General features: G+C 47.1%; 1 protein-coding gene across 1 annotated transcript in view; it reads right to left on the reverse strand.

The window, feature by feature from the left end:
• The window catches only part of Mrvi1 (murine retrovirus integration site 1 homolog), a 109,530-nt gene extending 88,757 nt beyond the window's left edge, over positions 1-20,773 (reverse strand). Inside the window, exon 1 of the mRNA XM_005351000.2 lies at positions 20,687-20,773. The gene's annotated coding sequence lies outside the window, so the exon portion shown is untranslated. The remainder of the gene's footprint in view (positions 1-20,686) is intronic.
• Positions 20,774-21,454: the final 681 nt, after the last annotated feature.

The following is a 21,454-nucleotide window of genomic DNA, read 5'->3' on the forward strand; positions in this document are numbered from 1 at the left end:
TTGTAGACCAGGCTGGCCTCAAACTCACAGAGATCTGCCTGCCTCTGCCTCCCAAGTGCTGGGATTAAAGGCATGTGCCACCACCGCCCAGCTAAAAAGAACATTTTTTAAATGGGTGAAATTTTTGAATAGTCATCTCTAGAGAATACACAGATGACCAACTAAGGCTTAGGGCTTGGGACATAGCTCAATGGGTCAAGATGCTAGCTATATGAGCCTGAATATGAGTTTGGATTCCCAGCACACATGTTTTTAAAAAGCACTCATTGACCAGCTGCAATAATGTTCACCATCAAAAATGCTCAACCACAAAGGAAATAGAACCCAGAATAACAATGCATTGTCAACACACTCAACAAGAGAGAACCACGCCTGATACTGGAAACCTCACCAACTGCTAGTGGAGGCTTGGACCTTGGAGGACCATCTATAGCCTTCACTTTACTAAACCAGCATCACCTGACAGCATTCTAAACATTTGTCCAGACACAAGAAGTGTAGTCCTCAACCCTCATTAAAGAGACTTCTCTTTGCAACAGACAGAGACCATTACTGAAAACCACAACCAATCAAAATGCAGTTATGGAACCTGGTCTGATACTACAAAACAACTCCTACACCTAAGGCTCAGGGGACACTGTGGGAGAGGGAGTGGAAAGATCATAAGAGCCAGAGGAACGTTGAGTTTGCTGTGGGGCTGTCACTAGAAGTGGCAGAAACTACACCTATGGAGGCTCACACTCATAACTGCATAAATACGAGCCAAACAAGGATGGCAACCATACACATGCCAAAACAGACAAGGAAAGGTCATGAGATCTACAGGCAGCTAAGGAATGCTGAGAGGGGAAAGGGTCCTTTCCAGAGAAGAGCATTCATAGCACTTACCTGATACCAAATGGTGAGCTTTGAAGATACACACATCCTACAAGTAACATTACATAGACTGAGCAGATCGAAGTTATATATTTATTATATATACTTATATAATATATATTTGTAATATATATTAAATGTGTACATATATGTATGTATATATGTATATATATGACAACAATTAATGAAAAAAGAGGCCGTGGATTTGAAAGAGAACAAGGAAGGGCCCATGGGAGGGTTTGGAAGGAGAAAGGGAAAGGGAAATAGTATAATTATATTATAATCTCAAAAAGAAATGCAATTTAAAGAGTGCTTCATCGGTTCAAACCCACTATAGTAGCAAAAATCACAAAGCCAGGCGGCAAATTGGATGAGGACGCAGGAAAGAGAAGGCGCATGTATGGTTGATAGGAACAGTAAATGGGACAGCGCTTTGGTGGTTCTTTACAGCGGCAGCTCTCAACCTTCCGGATACTGCGACCCTTTAACACAGTTCCTCGTGTTGCGGTAACCCCAGCCATAAAATTTTGTTGTTACTTCAAAACTCTAATTTTGCTACTGTTATAAATCATAATATAAATATCTGATATGCAGGAAATCTGATATACAGCCCTCGAAGGGGTCGTGACCCACAGGTTGAGAACCACTGCTTTAGCATCTAAATGCTAAACAGAACCACACTGATCTATCAGTTCCATTCCTTCAATTTACCCAGGAGAAAAGAATCTATGTCTACACAAAACACATGTACAACATCCACAGCAGCCTTTCCTGCAATGGTGAAAAGGTGAACACACATTACATGCTTATTAATTGATTAGTGGCTGAACAAAATATGGTCCAATCATACAATAGAATGCTACTCAGTCTAAAACAAGTGCATGCTAGGCTATGCATGCATCTGGGAGAGGGCTAGAGATGGTTTAGTGGTTAAGCACACACATTCTTCTTGCAGAGGACCTGAGTTCAAATTCCCAGCACCCACATCAAACAGCTCACAACCATTGATAACTGCAGGTCCAGGTGGATCCAGTGCCCTCTTCTGGCCTCCACAGGTACTGCACTCATGTGCACTTAACCCCTCCCACACAATGCTTAATTAAAAATAACAAATGAAAAGATGAACCTTCAAAATAGTATTCTAAATGAAAGAAATAAGTCATAAAAGACATATTGTATGACTTAATTCATATGAAATTTCAGAATACAAAGTAAATTGTGGATGCTTAGGGCAGGGGGATAGAAGGAATAAACAGTGGGCGGGGCAGGGGATAGGAATCAACAGTGGCTGTTAACATGAAGGGAGTTTCTTGACTTTAATGAAGTAGATTGTGATAATGACAACATAACTCTGAATGTGTTTTAGAAAAACACTGTAATCATTGAAATCAGTGGATTATATGGTGCATGGATTACAAATTAATAAAGCTGGGTTAAAACCTGAGAGGGAGAGTATGCGAGCTGACCCTATCCGTATTTTACTTCTGGGGAAGTTTCCTCAAACAAAAGGTGTGGGTTGGGCCCCAAGTTCAGTGACAGTGCCTGTCTGTGCAAGTCCTCATTCCCCAGCACTGCAGAACTGAGCCAACATAAATGATAGAAGACATTAGATAAGATAGTATCCAAATCTCTAAACATACATAATGCAAGAAGAGGAGAAGAGAAAAGAGGTGCAGTTTGCTTCTCTGATGGGGTCGTGTGTAAGGTATGAAGGAGAGACAGGGAAAGCTTGAAAGAAGAGGAGGGACAAGAGACGTGGACGCAACAAAGTTACTGCAGACAGGGGAGTACAAGCAGGGTTAGTGTAAGCTGGGATCCAGTCTAGAAAAAAGGTCCCAGGTGTAGTCTCGATCTCTGTCTCTGTCTCTCTCTCTCTCTCTCTCTCTCTCACACACACACACACACACACACACACACACACACACACACACACACACAATGATATTTCATTTGTACTTTAATAAATAAAGCTTGCCTGAAGTTCAGAGAGTAAAACAGCCCCACTGGTCAGCCTTACAGACCAGGCACTGAAGGCACACATCTTTAATCCCAGTAGCCACACTAGTTAGCCATAGAAGCCAGGCGGTAGTGGTACACACCTTTAATCCCAGCACTAGAGATGCATAGAAGACAAGAGGAGACAGCTCTCAGGCTCAGTCTCATTCTGAGGATTCATGGAGGCAGAATTGCCATTTCAGTCTGAGGTAAATTAAGAGCCATTAGCTGGATGCTTTGTTTTTCTGATCTTCAGGTTGAACCCCAATATCTGACTCTGGGTTTTTATTATCCATGCCCCCCACACACACACGTGCACACACACACACACATGCACACCACTTCCAACATAAGATTTTTTTTTCCTTCTTGGTATATACTGTTTCTCATGGGATGTACTTGGAATTCTGCCAGCAAAGGTGTACACAAAGATGAGTTTTATGAGAACGAGCACAAAAGGGGACTGTGTCGTGCAGTTCTCATCCTGAAGTCTCTATGAATAAACAGAGACAGGATTTACCCCACAGACAGAGATTTCACAGCAAGACCTGTTTCATCCTCTGCTGTAGGGAAAGAGTAGGGACATGGAACTGTGAGCTATTCCAAGCTCACTAGGCCATTCCTGCCGAATTTCAGCTGAGAACTCCCCAGAAGACGCTCTGGCCACCTCTCTGTCCATCCGCTCCCAACGTGACCATCACAGTGAGGACATCACCTGTCATCCTGTCCTGCTGGCGATGGATGAGCTCAGCAGGAAGAATGGCTGTGACCTGTGAGCTGCACCCAGTGTTGGCTCCCTTGCAACTCAGCAGAGGCGAGAAGACCATTGATGTGTCTGGATGTTTTTTGTCCTGTTCTCTCTCCTCTCGAGGCTTAGCTGCTCGGACTTCTCTCGAGTCTAAGCTGCACAGTGTGCCTGAGATGGCTTTGTCATCTCCCAGGATGACAGATTGGAGAAGTTGGTGTTGGGTGCTTCTAGCTCTGGGTACCCTAGAGAAACAGGAAACAGCCCCAGGATAGAGAGCCTGAGCAAGATCCTACAGATTCCAAGCATGCTGCACCAAAGCTTGCTCGTGGGGAGCAGCCTTTGAGCACAGGGCTCCCTAAGCATCCACCATTTAAAGCAGCAGTACGACTGTGGTTCTGGCTCCAAAAATAGTCCTAAGAGCATCTAAAATTGCTTTCCATCCTAAGCCGGGCCAGTCCCTTGGGCATGATGTCGCTATTTCTAAAAAAATCCCCGCTTTCCCAGCATGCCTTTGTCAGATCAAACTTCCATCTGGGCTTCCCTCCTGCCTGGCCCTCTCTACCCTGCACTGCCCAAGCTGCCTCTCAGGCAGGAAATTCTCAAGTTGTGTCTTCCACTTGTTGTTACTGCATTAGAGACCTTTAACCTGCTACATGGCTTAGGGGAGCAGCAAGAGTTCCCTTTGGAAGCTCCTAGAACTTTGAAGGTACAGACAGGGGTATCAGGAGTTCAAGGCCAGTCTTGGCTACATAGAGAGTCTAAGCCTACCCTGGGCTCCACGAGACTCTTAATAAAAATTATGATAATGATGATGATAATAATAATAATGACAACAATGAAATAAATCTTTAAAAATGAATGGTTCCTTGGAGAAGCGGTCTAGGTGGTTCTCTGTCGTGGAACTGTGACTTAATTCCTAAGAATAAAGGTTAGAAAGTAAAATCCCACTCCCGTGGGGGCTGAACTTCTCTAACAGACATGTTCTGGAAGGTGGAAGGTAGCGTGAATCTGCAGGTTTGTCTGTTCTGGAAACATACAATAGGTAATTTTGTGCCTGGCTTTCTTTCACCTAAAAGCGTTTTGAGGCTCATCTGTGTAGCAGCCTTTACCAGAACCTCTCTTCTTTGTCCACAGCCGAGTAATACTCCATTGTATGGATCCACCACACTTTGTCCTTTTATCAGTCCGTAGACATGTGGGTGATTTCTGCCTCTCAGCCATTGGAAATAACCCCGCTATAAAGATTAGCATAGCCACTTTTGCTGGAACACCTATCTTCAGTTGTTTGTGTTTACACTTGAAAGTGGAACTTCCAAGTCATGTGACTTCATTTGCCACCTCTCATTGTCACCAGCACAAGGAGTCTCTGTTTAGATGACGTCACGAGAGGAGAGGCCAAGGCTCTTCAGCGGGTTCATCATGATTTCCCTGTCCTTGTGGCTACTTGAAGGGGACTGTTTCAATGCCAATGTCTCTCTGTTTGGAACATTTCCATTGTACAAGGGATTTCCTGTCTCCTGCTGAATACACGCAGACAGCAACACCGCCAGGCAGACACTGTTATGTCTGTCCTACAGACACAGAAAGGACTTGGCAAGACCACACGGCCATGAAGGTCCAGCCAAGACTGACAGTCCAGCCCAGCCCTTTCTACGCCCCATTGCCAGGTCCCCTGTCCACCTGTCTTTCTGTCCAAGGTCATTTTGAAATAGTTGGCCTTTCTTGAATTCATTCTCAGATCACCATTGTTCAGATAGAGCCCCTGCTGGTCAGGGCTAGAGCCCCTGCTGGTCAGGGCTAGAGCCCCTGCTGGTCAGGGCTAGAGCCCCTGCTGGTCAGGGCTGCACAGGCTTCTGCGGACACTCTGCCAGCTGGTACCTCCTTATTATGTTTTAAATTTTATTTTGGAGTACTAGAGATGGAATCAGGACATGACCCTAGACACACTAGGCAAGTGTCCTGCCACTAAGCTGTATCCCCGACACACCTTCAATGTTTTACTTTCAAGTCAGGATCTCACTAAGCTGCCCAGGCTGGCCTTGGATTCACAAGCTTCCTGCCTCAGCCTCTCCAGTAGCTGAGGTTGCAGGTTTACACCACCAGGCCTGGGTGGTATCTCATTTGTAACCTGCCCTTTCTCCTGGGTCCAACAATTATGTGCACCTTTCCTGAGTGCTCCCCTACTTTCTAGAATCCCAGCCGGGTGATCTCTTCTCAGCCTTCTACCAAAGTGACCCTGACAGCCCATGGCTCAGCCAAAGTTCTACAGATTTCCTCCCTGACCTTTCGTTGGTCCCAAGAGTGACCTTCCCTTCTTAGGGAGAAGTCAGTTCTTGAATGAAGGTGTCTTAGTGACCTCCAAAGCAATATGAGGGAGCCCTGCTAGCCTGTGGACTGCAGGCCTCCAGCCCTAGTACTCTACATTGCCATGGGACAAAAAATAAGACAGGCAAGAGATGGTGGGTCACAGTGCCAACCTTCCCTGATCACAGGAGGCCTGCCACAGTCCTAAAGCTTGAGACACTTGAGACACCTTCCTATGGACAAATGCCATCCAAATAAGGAAACTGAGTCTCCATGAAATACCATGATGTTTCCAAAGTCTCAGAGATGATGGGAGGCTATAGGGGGGTTAAGAACACTCAGAGCACTGGGCAGTGGTGGCACACGCTCTTAATCCCAGCACTCAGGAGGCAAAGGCAGGCAGATCTCTGTGAATTCGAGGCCAGCCTGGTCTACAAGAGCGAGTTCCAGGACAGACTCCAAAGCTTTAGAGAAACCTTGTCTTGAAAAACCAAAGCAGGACACACACACACACACACACACACACACACACACACTCAGAGTCCATGCATTCCCTATTCTTACCCACCACCTGCCTTACAAGTAGGAGCTCTGGGAACTGGTCTGGACATCCTTGGTGGTTCTGCAGGAGCTGGGGATCCTTAGGTACTGGGAGATCTGCCCCACATCCATTCAAGCACAAACACTAGCCTACCTTTTTCCAAAGCATGTTAAAGTGACGATACCAGCTCCAAAGAGCAAGCGCTCACGTGCCACTCCATCTGAGGATCTTGGTGCCTAAGAGGCTCCAGTCCTGAGGACATGCCAGAGTACTCGGGACACATATGCACAGCATAAATCTCTGGGACACACAGGGCATAGTGTCTTCCAGCCTTATTTGGTCAAGCCATTTTTTCTAGGCCAAGTAGCCCCTTTAAAACACAAACGTGGGGTGCCCTAAGGCCTTTTGGGTTAGAGGGTATCTGGATGTGGGTGAGGAGGAATAGTCACTTAGGGTTGTGACTAGACCTGTGTCACCCTGGGCTGAGGACTGGCTTCCTGTAGAGATGGCTCCGGAGCACTGGTACTTCACCCAGATGAGGGTTAATGCCCCTCTAGCTCACTTGTCCACTGGGGCTGGCGTAAAGGAGGAGGGTACAGAGGTCATCCAGGAAGTTTGACGTTTACATGTCTATTGAATACTGGATACACCTTCCATATTGGACCTGTGTGCCTGTGTGTGTGCACATGTGCACGCGTGTACGTGGAGTCTGAAGTCAGGAGCCATTCACCTTGTTTGTTTGTTTGTTTGTTTGTTTGTTTGTTTGTTTGTTTGGGACAGGGTCTCTTATTGGCCCAGAACTCATCTAGTAGGCCTAAGTTGGCTATCCAGTGAGACTGAAGGATTTCCCTGTCTCTCCTCCTCCTGATGCTAGCATTACAAGCATACGCCATCACACCTAGCTTTCTGTGTAGGCCCTGGGGATTGAACTTGTCCTCACGCTTAGACAGCAAGCACACTGACTGAGACATCTCCTCAGAGTCCATACCAGACTTCCTGTCTGAAACTCCTTTCTGAGGTTTGAGGGAAAGTGTGTTTTCTGGGGCCCAAGCAATCTCAGTGTGCCAGGCAACAGATTTGCAGACTGTCACCAGGGCCTGGGGAAGGTTCAGAGTGCAGAACTGTGCTTCTGAGGCGGCCCTCAGGACTCTGCAGCTGTCCCCAATTCCAGGGGATTCTGGCACTACAGTCTCCTGATGATACTCAAAACAACAGGTAATGTGGACAGGACTAACTTCTTCATCAGACACAGAAGGACTAGGGTCAGGGACCCACCAAAGTGCTCCAATTTTAAAATCAGAAGAAAAAATGGACTTTTAGGTCAAAGAACATGTTTCAGTAGATGTATTTATCTTCCCACAAGGCTAGAAAAGAACACTTGTAAGTTTGGTTTTATTTTTTACTCTCCTTAGCTGAGGATGACCTTCGACTCCAGATCCTCTTCCCTCCACCTCTTGAGTGCTGGGGTTCCAGATGTGGCCCATCACTCCCGGTTTTATGGATTGAAGAAGCACAGGGCTTGTACATGCTAAGCAAATATTCAACCGACCGAGCTGCATTCCTAGCCGTAAATACTTTCTGAAGGAGGAAAAGACCCGTGTAGACAAAAGTGCCTGGGGTCCACAAGATGCTAACGAGAGTCTGGGGGCAGGGCCAGCAGCGGTGAGCTTGGTTGTACCATCTAGCGTGCCTGATAATGAACTCTGAAGAACCAACTCAGAAAAAACTCTCCCATGCAGGTTCTGTGGTCCTCGGGAGGCTATAGACACATAGTCAAAGCCGGTGTTGTGTGACTATCTATTGACTGCACACACACTCCATAGCCTGGGTCTTCCTGGGCTCACCAGTTGGAAACTTTGAAGGTGTACCCAAAGTCTGCTGGACTCCTCCACTTCTGATGCCTATAAGGTCCATCCCTTCCCAGGACTGAGCTCCAGGATCTAGGAGCACTCTCCTGCTCCCAAAGCCGAAGAGTCTGGGGAAACTGACCCTACAGCACGAGGAAAGGGAACCAGGCTCTCACAGCTCCGTTAAGGATGAAAACAAGACCATTGGCTCTGATCTGCGCAGTGGCTGTCTAAACTGAAGCATGAATCAAGCGTCTTGTTAACAAAACGACAGGGAAATAGGCATCCCTCCAACTGCAAATGTTTCCTTAAGCACAGCTGATGCCAGCCCAGCTGTCCCCAGGGGTACTGCAGGGCCTTTCAGAGAATGAGCCTGAACAGCTGGCTCTCAAACACACCTGCAAGGCCCCTCCTTGTCACCCACACAGTGTCTGTCACAATTATTGCCCTGGGATGGCCTCAATCACGCAACTGTCGGGTTGATCCCTGGGCCTTTGCAGGATAAACAGTCTACTCGTGAGGAGCCAGCCTTTGGAGAAAAGAGCAAGTTTGCTCACCGGCAGAGTGCGAGCCAGGCTTAGGAGCAGGGATCACCTCTTCTACGTTAGCATCATTTCTTCTCAGGAAATGGCACCAGGGATGGGCACTGAACATCTCTCACTCTCTTCAGACCTGGGACTCTCACTCATCCATTCATCCCCTGCCTGCCAAGGGCCCAGGAACAACCTGCCACAGAATCACCCTTTCTTAGTACCTCTCTCGAAACCTACAATGAGCTAACTTTTGTTCTGTTTCTTACTATAGGTATGAGTATTTTGCCAGCATGTGCATAGATGCACCATGTGTATACAGTGCCCACAAAAGCCAGAAGGGGGTGTTGGATCCCCTAGAACTGGAGTTACAAATGGTTGTGAGCCGCCACGTGGGTGCTGGGAACGAAACCTGGGTCTTTTCCAAGAGCAGCAAGTGCTCTTAACCTTTGAGTCATCTCTCCAGCCCCCTGGGAAAACCTTTTTGACACCTTACTAACTCAACTATACTTCCCTCCAGGCCTAGTCAACTCCCAAGTGTTAACTTCCCCCTTCCCCCTCATCCTGGCTATTGTTCTTACTCTCTCTCTCTCTCTCTCTCTCTCTCTCTCTCTCTCTCTCTCTCTCTCTCTCTTCCTAACAGGGTCTTGTGACATAAGCCTGGTTTGCTTGGAAATCACTGTGTAGCCCACTGGTCTCAAACTCATAGAGATCTGCCTGCCTCTGCCTCCCAGGTTCTGGGATTCGAGCAGAATGTCTAGTTGTCAGTGTGCTGTATGCATTTGGCAGCCAAGGGCAATGTGGCCTTGGCACTGACACTTTCCACCAGCTTCTTAAAATGGAAATCATGTTGTTAACTACCTCATAGAGTGCACAAATATGAATTAATATAGGTGATGCATCAGGCACCGTATTTAGCTAACATTCAATAAATGCTAGCTGTTAGAGTTATAATAACAGGGCTTCTGTTGTTCTTCTTGTTGTCATCAGATAAAACACAGCCCTATAGATTTCATCAAATGCAGCCTTCCTCTCTGAGCTCTGAGACAGTGCTGTGTGTGCAGAAATGACTGATGCCTCCCAAACTCTAAGAACACTGGTGTGGGGACAACTTGCCTAGCATTCTTGGGTCTAAGACATGAAATCCCCAACACCTCCACACCTGCTTTCCCTGGGCCCAGAAGAACTAAGAAATAGTCTGCCACTGGGTCAGGGGAGTCCTGGAACACCAAACCTGTCTGTTTACACTGGCCATACAGGGACAAGGGCAAGGAAATAAGGCTGCCTTCCAACGGCTTAAAGGTAAAATTCCCACATGTGATGGACTCCGCTCTCTGTGTGTGCGCTGAGGTGGGGAGCCAGGAAGCTTAGCAGGTGGGCCAGAAAAAAACAAACCAAGTTAACAAGACAAAACCTCTTTTGAAGACACTTTCGATTTCAACAGTTTCCCCTTTAATACCATTCCTCACATGGTGACACCAAACATAACATTATTTTGTTGCTACTTCATAACTGGAATTTTGCTACTGTTATGAATCGGAATGTAAATATCTGGTATGCAGGATATAGGATACGGGACCCCTGTGAAAAGATCATTCAACCCCCAAGAGGTCTCGACCCACAGATGACCTAAGCTGATTCTCCATAGCCACATCTGTGTCCCACGATCCTGACCACTGACAATTGCTGCTGATCCCATGCTGGGTTATTCAAGATCTTTCTTCTGAGAGAAGAAATCTCTGGAGTCTGACCAGGCTAGGTTTGCACTCTAGAGAAATAGTCCTCATGGTACATAGTCTCATCTGTGCAGGACAAGAGAGCATGCAGGTGAATTCCAGCATTTGGGTGATTAGGCAAAAAGATCACGAGTTCAAGGCCCACCTGGGATACACAGCAAGATCTTGTCTCCAAAAATAAACAAAACAAACAAAACACAAAAAAAAAGAAATACAAGATAACCTGACAGAACATGGGAAAACACTTGGAAACCATTTTTTATTTTTATTTTTAAAAAAATAGAAACAAATAAACTTCCTTATTATTTCATAACTATTTCCCAGTAGTGGCATTATGCATCCTGTATTGAAAGATAACTGTCATGACCACCACAATTTCTATCTCTATGATAGTCGCTCTTGTTAAATTGATTGGTGCTGTGGGATAATGCTCTGGTACACTGTAAAGATTTGTCACTCTTATTGGTTTAATAAAACTCAGATTTGCCAGTAGCCATGAAGGAAGTATAGACGGGGTGACCAGACTAAGAGAATTCTGGGAAGAGGAAAGGCAGAGACTCAATCACCAGCCAGACACAGAGAGAGCAAGATGAGAATGCCTTACTGAGAAAAGGTACCAAGGCTAAATATAGATAAGAATTATGGGTTAATTTAAGTTGGGAGAGTTAATTAGTAACAAGCCTGAACAAAGGGCCAAACAGTTTATAATTAATATAAGCCTCTGTGTGTTTATTTGGGACTGAACGGCTGTGGGACGGGGCAGGACAGAAACTTCCATCTACAGATTGGGTTAAGAAACACGTAGGGCACGGGTGAGGCACACCTATGTCTATGTCTATGAGGGCATTTCCAGAGAAGACCCACTCCAGATGCAGGCAACACCACCCTATGGGCTGGGTCCTGGACTAATAAAAGGGAGAAAGGAGACTGTCAACTGCACACCAGAGTCCCCCTTTCTCTCTTTCTGATCTGCCCAGATGTAAGCGAGTAGCTCATTCTCTTGCTGCCACAGCCCCAAGCTGCTCCTGTGGCCACGTTTTCTCACTTTGGTGGATTGTATCGTCAAACTGGGAGTCTGAACTCAAGTTCTCCCACTTTACAGCAAGCACATTACCCTCTGAGCCCTTTCCTCAGTATGTGGATGACCAGTTTGCATGTGCAATGGTTTAGATTTCCTCCTCCTCTTCACAATGACCCTTTAAGCAGTGCTATGGACATAATTATATGGGGAAGGAGCCAGGAAGATGTTAGGGCTTTGTCCAAGGACACAGGCAATTTGTGGAGCTGGGGTTTGATTGATTGTTACTTTTGACTGCCTCGTTAACTGTGAAAGTGCCTATAAACTCTTAGGGCAAAAATCTTGATGAGCCGTAGACAGTGATGCAAGATTCACAATGCAGGACATGGCATTTCCTGCCAGTAGAAGGTTAGACTTGGGTTTGCTTCCCAAATAGAAGGGGCTTGATCATGGGGAAGATGATGAGACCTTACAAAGATTGCCAAACACTGAAAGAAGACAAAGGAGAGGGACAGAGTAAAGCAGGCCTGGAGTGGGGATGCAGGTACCCCAGATTCATGCTCCAAGAGTCAGAGCCTCTGTTTTGATCAACTGCATTGGGGCCTTCTGGGATTGGTTCTTGAAGGAGTAGGAACAGAAGGCTCAATATTCTCCCCTGCTCTGAGTCTCACTGTGTAAGCTGCAGAGGGATACAAGCTGGAGACTTGGGAGTGTGGTGTTTGTTTGGTTTACCTTCTCACTAGTAGCTAAGTCAGTGGCTTACATGTGTAATCCTAAAACTTCAGATGATAAAGCAGAAGAATTGCTACAAGTTCCAGGCCAGCCTGGGCTACACAGAAAGTACTAGACCAACCTAGACACAGCAAGACCCTATTTCAAAGAACAAAGACTAGTAACTAGATGTGTGGTCCTGGCTAAGTGATCTAGCCTTCCTGAATCAGTTGGCTCCTATCAACCTTAGATGGTGTCTTAGTTACTTTTCTGTTGCCATGATAAGACACCATGACTAATAAAAGAGTTTTCTTGGAGTTTATGATTTCAGAGGGTTGGCATCCACGAGCATCATGGAGAGTACGGCAGCAGGGAGGCAGGCATGACACTAGAGCAACAGCTGCAAGCTCACATCTGGAAAGACAGCTGTGAGGCAGAGAAAGAGACTCTGAGAGGCTGAATTTCTGAAACCTCAAAGCCCACCCCCAGTGATACCCTCCAACAAGGCCACACCTCCTAATCCTTCCCAAGCAGTTCTACCAACTGGGACCAAGCATTCAAATTGTGGACCTATAAAGCCAATCCCATTCAAAACACCACAGATCACAGATGGCTAACATATGAATTTTATGAGGCATGAGTTATATCAGATATGACATATACATGCTGCTAAAAAAAAAACGGCAACCCAGAAGTAACCCAAAAGAAGTAGCTAAAGAAAACATTTAATTTTGAACTGGAATTGCCTCTATAGAACTTAGATTGTAGCAGGGAGAAACCAGGGGTTGAAGAGACAGCTGAGTAAGGGTTTGAAAAAGGACTTAAGTTCAGATGTCCCAATTGTGAGAGACCCTGTCTCAAAAAAAATAAGGTGGACAGTGACAAAAGGTATCCAATGTTGACATCTGACCTTCACACTTATATGTACACACGTCCAAGAACATATACACAAGCATATATCATGCACACATATATATGTACAAACATACATACAAAAAAATCAGTCTAAGCCCTTCTAGTTGGAGCAAGTCTTATACAAGGTATGTTTCTATTACACAAGTCCTCTACCAGGCATAGCTGAAGGCAAGAAATCAAACACCCTGGAAGTGGAAAAGGCAGGAACTGAGGTTCCCACTGCCATATGATTGTGTTAACCTCAGAGTCTCTCAACAAGCAGCCCCTATCTCTTGGGCTCATGTCTCTTGAAGGAACACCTTTGCTACCAGGTATGGGCCAGACACTGTGCTGCATGAGAGGTGAGACTACCAGCTGGCTCCACTGAGGGCAGGATTCCAATGGAGCTCAGAAGCATGCTCCTGTGGACAGCTCAACCCCTCCCCTGATCTTTCCCTATGGAATTAGTGGTAGCTCCTCCAGCTCTGAGGTTTAAAGGGCCCTGCCTCCCCTCTGGGTATGGTGGTTTGAATAAGAATGGTCTCTATAGGCTCATATATTTGAATGCTTAGTCACCAGGAAGTGGCACTGTTTAAAAGGATTAGAAGGATTGGGAGGTGGGATTGATGGAGTAGTTGTGGTCTTGTTGGAAGCAATGTGTGACTGGGGTGGGCTGTGTGGTTTCAAAAGCCCAAGCCAGACCCCTCTCTCTCTCTCTCTGTCTCTCTCTCTCTCTCTCTCTCTCTCTCTCTCTTTCTGTCTGCTTGTGAATAAGGATGTAGCTCCTAGCTACTTCACTAACACCACTTCTGCCTGTCACCATGCCCTCTGCCATGATGCTAATGGACTAAGCCTCTGAAATTGTAAGCCAGCTCCCAGTAAAAAGCTTTCCTTTCCTATGAGCTGCCTTGGACACAGTGTCTCTTCAAAGCAATAGCACAGTGATTAAGACCATGGGCACTATTAGAAAGCCTCAGGCTTCCATAACCTTTATTTTCCCATAGGAGCTTTACCTACCATATCAGGGAGATTAGTCTCTGAATCTCAACAGGCCTTAGGGAGTAAAGGAGGGAGGTGCCCTCAGGGGCCTTCTGAAGACTCTACCAGGGTTCAAAGGTAGTCCTCTGGACAGTGATCCCCTGCTGGCCTTAAACTGTCTACACAAGTGAGAACAAGACACAGGGTTATGTATGGTAAGAACCTCAGATGGAGAGCAGGAGTCTTCTTTTTGGGACTTTTGGAGAGGAACAGATGGTGGCTGAACACAGACAATAGGCTGAGGGATTCGCCTTCACAGAGTAGACACTATCCATACCGTAGGAGAGGAAACAGAGTTCAAAATATATGTCTGATCCATGAGAGAGCCACTTGCTTAGCCAAGAGCACCATGCTGCCCTCTGCACAAGGTGCCATTTCTCCACATGACCATGAGGGCAGAGCTGATCAACACAGAACCACTTCTCCACAGAGGCTCGGTGTGCACCTGACCACACATATACAACAGGTCTATGCTGTGTGTCTTTAGCTTGCTTTTATTGACCCAGGAGCCTCTGGAACCACCTAATTTTCAGTGTGTCAGCAGGCAAACGGACTGTGGCTGTGTGTCCCTTCCCATGGAGGCCACTCTGGGAATTGCATCTCCCCTCTACAGCAGGCTGTGAGCAGTGCGCATGCTCCTCCCTCACAGGGTTGAGCTCCCCAACACTGCCAGCACTGTACCTACTGTCCCACAAGCTATCGGCTAGTTGGATCCTTTGCACATGACTCTGATCATTTTTGCCATGCCTGTTCATCTATTAATATTCATTTGTCAGCAATGAACCAAGGTTGAAATCTGGGCTCTACCACCTACTAACTGCATGCTGTTGGGCAAATTCCTTGCCCTTCTCTCTCTGTGCCTCATCTGTGCACTGAAGACACCGACAGCAGCTGCCTGGAAGGGTTGTCATGACAGCTTCGTGAGCCACTGCTGGTGAAGCTCTGACTATCACCCAGTACACAACAGGCATTCGGTGATCCAGCAACTACTGTTGCATTTATTTAAAGGGGAAACTCTATGCCCTATCTAAAGTGACAAAACATCAGTACCAGTTAACACAGAGAGAGAGCTATAAATGCAATAAAACAGTAATTCCATTCCAGCTATTGCTTACCAAAGTTCCACGCCAAGGCCTGTTCTCAATTTACCAAGAAGAGAGGCAAGGAAACAGAAGAAAGCTATTTAAGGCACGCTGGGCTCACACAGGGTGATCACTTCCTGATCTTCCCAGGCTTATCTGCTTTAGCAATTCTCGTTCCCAGACACGGGACTTCAAACACAGAATCCCTCCTTAGCACAGGAGACCAAGAGGATCTAGAAATTGTGTCCTAACCATGCGCTTGTCTGTGCTTAAAGCTGCCCAGAACCCCACTGGCAGCCATCTTGCAGAACAGCCCAAGTTTCAGGCCACACAGCACATATTCAGCTCTGAGAACTGAGCTCTCAAACACGTGGGAAAGTCATCACCTCATGTGTGTTCCTCGGGTAATCCTCTAGGGAAACCCACATTGCAAGCACCGCTAACAGAAAGGCTGCCGACGGAACTGCCATGGCTAACATGACTGCACGGTGAAGCCACTGCAAAACCATTGGGCTCGAAGATCGAAGAACTGTTACTAACGCAGAGAAAAGATCACAGTGGAATTGCAGCTTTAAAAAAAAAAAAAATCAGGCTACAAAGCCCTTCGAGGTCTTTGCCTTATAAATTATAGGACAATGTAAAGAATCTATAGGTCTGGGATATGACTCAATTGGTAGGCTGACTGCCTAGTGTTCTAGTTTGCTTTCTGGGATAAACCCATGACCAAAGCAACTTGGGCAGAGAGAAACAAAAACAGGAACTCAAGGCATGAGCTTGAAGCAGAAACCACAGAGAAATGTTGCTTATTGGCTTGTTTCCTGTGACTTGCTCAGCTACATTCTTAAACAACCCAGACCCACTCACGCAGGGATGGAACTGCCCATGCGGGGACCCTTCCACATCAATCAGCAATTAAGAAAACGCCCCCACAGACATGCCCGCAGGCCAATCTGGTGGGAGCAATTCCTCCATTGAGTTTCCTTCCTCCCAGGGACCCTTAAGTTTGTGTTAAGTTGACAAAAATGACAATGGCACCCAGAACACTTGGAAGCTCTATTTGATAAGCTGTGGTGCATGAAAGTTGTGGCAGGCACTGAGGAATAAGATCAAAAGTTCAAGGCCATCTCCAGCTACTTGTTGAGTTCGAGGCCAACCTGGGCTACCCAAGTCCTTATCTCCAAAGAAAGGCAATGGAGGAGATGGGAGCGGAGAGGAGCTCATAGAAGAATCTCCTGAAGCTGCCTAATCTCACACAATCTCAATGGCTAAGCAGGGTCTTGGCCTGCACAGTCCTTGAATGGTAAAACTGTATAAATAAGGAATATACCATAATAATAGCGATATTTATCTCTGAATGACGGAATTCTGAAGTGGCTCTCTTCTTGATACTTACTTCTGAATTTCGTTTTTATACTTGTTTCTGTATTCCCAAAGAAAGTTTAGCAGGAGCATAAACTACTGTAACTACCAGAAAATAACTGACTAGAAATTATAAATAAAGGAAAACAATACGTAACCAGTGTTGATTAAGCCACTTCGTTTTGTAGTAATAACTTTAATTATATTATTTAACCATGTTGTTATTGAGAAGACATTTGGCTGAATTTAAGATTGTTTTGACAATTTCACACACACACAAATGAACTGTGATCATATTCACCCTCAGTACTCTCCCTTATCCCTCCTGTTCCTGCTTCCCCACTTCTCCATTAGTCCTCTTCTTCTGTGGTTTTTTTAATTTTATTTTCATTTGTTTTTGAGCCGCTGAGTTAATTAGGGTTGTCTGTGTAAGCATGGGGGGGTTACTTACTAGAGTATAGGCAACTTAATAGCTACACTGATGAAGGGATTGACTCCAACACAACTCTTAACAGCCTACAGCTCCTCAGGGAAGGGCAGGACCTTGTGAGCCCCTCCCTAATCCATGATGGAATGCTGAAGGCTCCAATCTTGTGCCTAAGCCCAGTCCTCACACACTTTTTTTAAATTTTATTTTATTTTAAGATTTATTTATTTATTTATTTTATATACAGTGTTCTTGCCCGCATGTATGCCTGCAGGCCAGAAGAGGACACCAGATCTCATTACAGGTGGTTGTGAGCCACCATGTGGTTGCTGGGAATTGAACTTAGGACTTTTGGGAGAGCAGCTAGTGCTCTTAACCTCTGAGCCATTTCTCCAGCCACCCCCCCCCTTTTTTTAATGCTTATTTATTACATATACACTGTCTTGCCTGCAAGCCAGAAGAGAGCACCAGATCTCATTATGGATGGTTGTGAGCCACCATGTGGTTGCTGGGAAATTGAACTCAGGACCTCTGGAAGAGCAGCTACTGCTCTTAACCTCTGAGCCATCTCTCCAGCCCCCTTGAGCACTGTCACTGTCTGGGGAAGCTTTTCTGTCTGACTGTCACTGGCTTTCTGTCTTCCCTAGAGAAGTCCCTGGCAGGGAGGGCAAGGTTTGCCCAAGGCCACAGGCAAGAGCTACCTCAACTCAGGTGCCAGGTCCAAAGGTCCATCACGTGAGATTGACCAGGGCTGTCATCTGAAGCCCAAAGTGCTGTAATTTAAAAAAAAAAAAAAAAAAAAAAAAAAAAGCAGTGCACAAGAGAAAGACATCATGAGACAGAGCTAGGGTGGGGGGGTTCTTATTGGGGGAAGTGAATGGGAAAAGAGAGAGGGGAGAAGAGAGGCCAGCCTCTGGAGATAGGAGCAGAAGAAGAGAAGAGAGAGAGGCAAGGAGAGAGAGAGGCAGAGAAGCAGAAAGAGAGAAAGAAAGAAAGAGACGGGCGTGGGTAAGGTCCACCTCTCAATGGGAATATAGCAAACAGAAACAGAAAGTGCTCTTAGTGGCTGCAGTTGGAGACTTATCCTGTCAGGACCTCAAGGACAGACCAGTACAGTCATCTGAATACTGACACACAGTCCACAGAGCTGCTATGGTGGTCCCTTCTCTCTTCTTGATTGCTGTTTCCTCTCTTCTTGGTGCTGTTTGGGTAGCAGCACCCCTGGGACCTGAGTTACTAACTACAGGGAGGGTTACATCTACTGCAGAAGCAGCCCTACCCTAGAGAGAAGCTGCCTGAACTAGACCCCACCCCTTCTCCACTAGTAGAACCGTGTGCCTCTAAGCTACAACACCCTGGGTTAGAACACAAGCCCTGACTCACAGAGCACACCTGGACTAGGTCGGAGCACACAGCAGAAACTCAGTTAACGCCTGTTTCTTTTCCTTTTATCCTTGCCCTTATTGCCCTTACTATACCAGCACCTGCTTCTCCATCTCCCTGCTCTGACTCAGGTAGCTCCCGAAGCTGCAAGGACAGAGTTATTATGTCTCCATCTGGACCCTGGGCATTAAACAGACTGTCAAGTCACAATGAAGATGGAGTAGCCCAGTGGCCCTGTGGGGCTACTCAGCTGACACAGTAAGGAGAGGGGGCTAGTCAGAGCCTCCCCTCCAGCATCCTCCAGACGGCAAAATCTGACCATCGGATCTTTGTTTACATGATCAACAAACCTGCGTGCTGTTTAACCAGGAAAACCTTAGACGTTTTCCATCTGTCCATTCATTCAAAAACAGTTGGCTCTGGGCACTCAGTAGGCTCATTCTGTTATGGAACACACAGTGTGGACTCTGTCTCATAGACTCAGTCTCTTAACTGCTGGAGCCCATTTGTCATGTAAACAATCTCGTTTCCTCCCAAGAACTCCCAGAATGCTTTATCCCCAAAATAAGAGCCCCTGGGCCTATTGGGGATTGGGAATCCCATGGGAATATCAACCTACCTAAGATACTGGGTCACTTGGTGGCACTAAATACCTTCTAGCCCTAGTGCCCCGACCTGTAAAGCTGAGTGAGGGACAGATGTATGTCCTAGCAAGGCTGTGGGGTCATGTGACACTTCATGTCACAGCATGAGGTTTGTGCTCCTCCCACAGTTCTCTCAAGAAACAGGGCCCAGCAGAGGTGAATGGGGCATGGGTGGGGGTCAAAAGCAGAACCTCTAGAGATGGTCAACTGCGGATAAATCAGTTGTGCGACTTCTCCATGGCTCAGAAAATGCATTATAGGCAATGTCTTGTTCGTGTTGGGGCAATTAGCACGGTTTTCCTTCCCAGAGGGTCATAAAGGGTGCCTGCATGGCAATGACTCACTACCACGCATATGGGAGGAGACAGAGGCTTGAATACAAACAGCCACCTCCAACACATGTACACACATGCTGTACACACATGCCACTGAATTGTGAGCCAAATGTAACAACTGTTTGTGTTGTTGCTCAGCTGAGAATCAGAGGCCAGTATTAGAGGCACTCACAGCGGTCGGGTGGGAACCCACGCAGACCGGCTTTCAAATCCTAGCGCTGACCCTTCTTGCGTGGCTTAGGCAAACCACTGAACCGAGGAATGGGTAGCTGCATGTGCCCAACTGGAATGTGTTACCTCTTTGGGGGGACGGGGCTTCCTCCAGGTCCCTTCTCGCTTAAGCTCCAGACTGGCAGCCCTGGCAGCTTCCTCCTGCTCCATGCAGAATGAAGCTCAGCCAAATTCAGGGCTGCCTTGCTTCCTCTGCCACCCCAAAGCTGCTTGAAGAGTGTTTAAAGAGCTGCAGCTGTCTCCTGTGGCGGCAGGAGCGCCAGCCAGGGGTCCCAGGCCATGCTGTTGTTTATGCAGACTCCGAGGCCTCTCCAACTTTTACAACTGTTTACTGCGCAGAAGGGAGCCCAGCAGCTGGGCCTCTCCTGGGCCTTGCTCCGCTACCTTCCCTTTGGGAAAGCCTGTCTGAGTGCCACTCACTCTAGAAATAGCTTCCAGTGATCTCCGGAGGGGTACAGGCTGGAACACACACAGAGAGCCACAAAGGGGTGCAGGATATGGTGGGCTAGGGGACAGGTACAAAAAGAGAAATGGGGTCAGAGATGGAAACAGGAGCTGTGAGCAGAGCACAGGTCAGGAAGGTCACGCATAGAAACGGAGCAGAGTCAAGGATGGAGACGGCTGGACTTAACGGCCATTCACATACACGGACCTGAGGGGCAACAAAGCGGAGACACAGGAAGTCCCGGGGAGGAAAGCCCACCCTGCCTATCTCGCACAACCCTGACCCGCGTTACTCTACTGCCACAAAGGTCCCACAGGAAAACCAGGGTGAGGGTCTCGGGGAGAAGCCCCATCTTCACCCCAACCTGCACATGCTTTTTCTAGCAGCAAGGAGAAGGGGCAGGATTTAGTGAGGATCGCGTGTTTCATTTTTTATTTAAAACTTAAGACAGCAACAATAAAAATACTCGGCTAAAATAGCACCCAACCAAGCCACTTCCCCTGCAACTTAAAGTTAAGTGCCCCCATACCAGCACCCTGTACCTTTAAGGAGGAGAAGGCGCCTCTCTGCTTCCCTCGGGCTGAAGAGGCAGGTTATTCTAGGCAATAGCGATGACTTACCTAAAACTGAGTTATTCCCCTTTCCTCCCTGGCCAGCCTCTCTTCACTCTGGGGAGCTTTTACCATTTAAGGTCAATGTTACATCTGGCTCCAGAGCTCTGAGCTGAAAAGCTCTGGCTGCAGAGCCCCGGCTGCCTGCCTCCTCCTCAGAGAGGGGCTGGGATGAGGGGCTGGGACTGGGAATCAGAGATCCACCAGGCCCCCTGCAGCCTGGCTCTGGGGATAAAGACAGAAGAAGCCTCTTACTCAGTCTCGGGGTTTAAGGAACTTGGAGCCTGAGTGGTAGCCCCTTATCCTGGGCTCTTGCAGGGGTACCCCTGTAGCCTATGGCAGTACCTAGGGGGGTGGTTGGAGATGCCGGACACTGTCCTCGCTAGTGGGGGATGAAGGGGACATATGCAGAGCAGCCTCCCACCCCTGAGTGTCCAGCCAGCTTGAGAGCCTAGATAAGATCCTGGCCCAGGGCCAGGAGAAGCTGGGAATGTTTCCTGTCCCAGGGATTTGGGGGCGGAGGCTACTCCCATCTTAAACCCTCAGAATTGCCAGAGAGAAGAAGGGCATGGTGAAGGGGATTAGCTAATTCCAGGCCTGGCAGCAGCCCCAGGGGCCAGTCCACCTAACAGTGATGTAGTGATGGCAAACCCTCTGTCTACCCGTCTCTGAAATGGAATAATAATGAAAAATCAGGGC

Source organism: Microtus ochrogaster, chromosome 8, assembly GCF_000317375.1.
Source record: "Microtus ochrogaster isolate Prairie Vole_2 chromosome 8, MicOch1.0, whole genome shotgun sequence".
In the NCBI taxonomy this organism is placed as follows: domain Eukaryota; kingdom Metazoa; phylum Chordata; class Mammalia; order Rodentia; family Cricetidae; genus Microtus; species Microtus ochrogaster.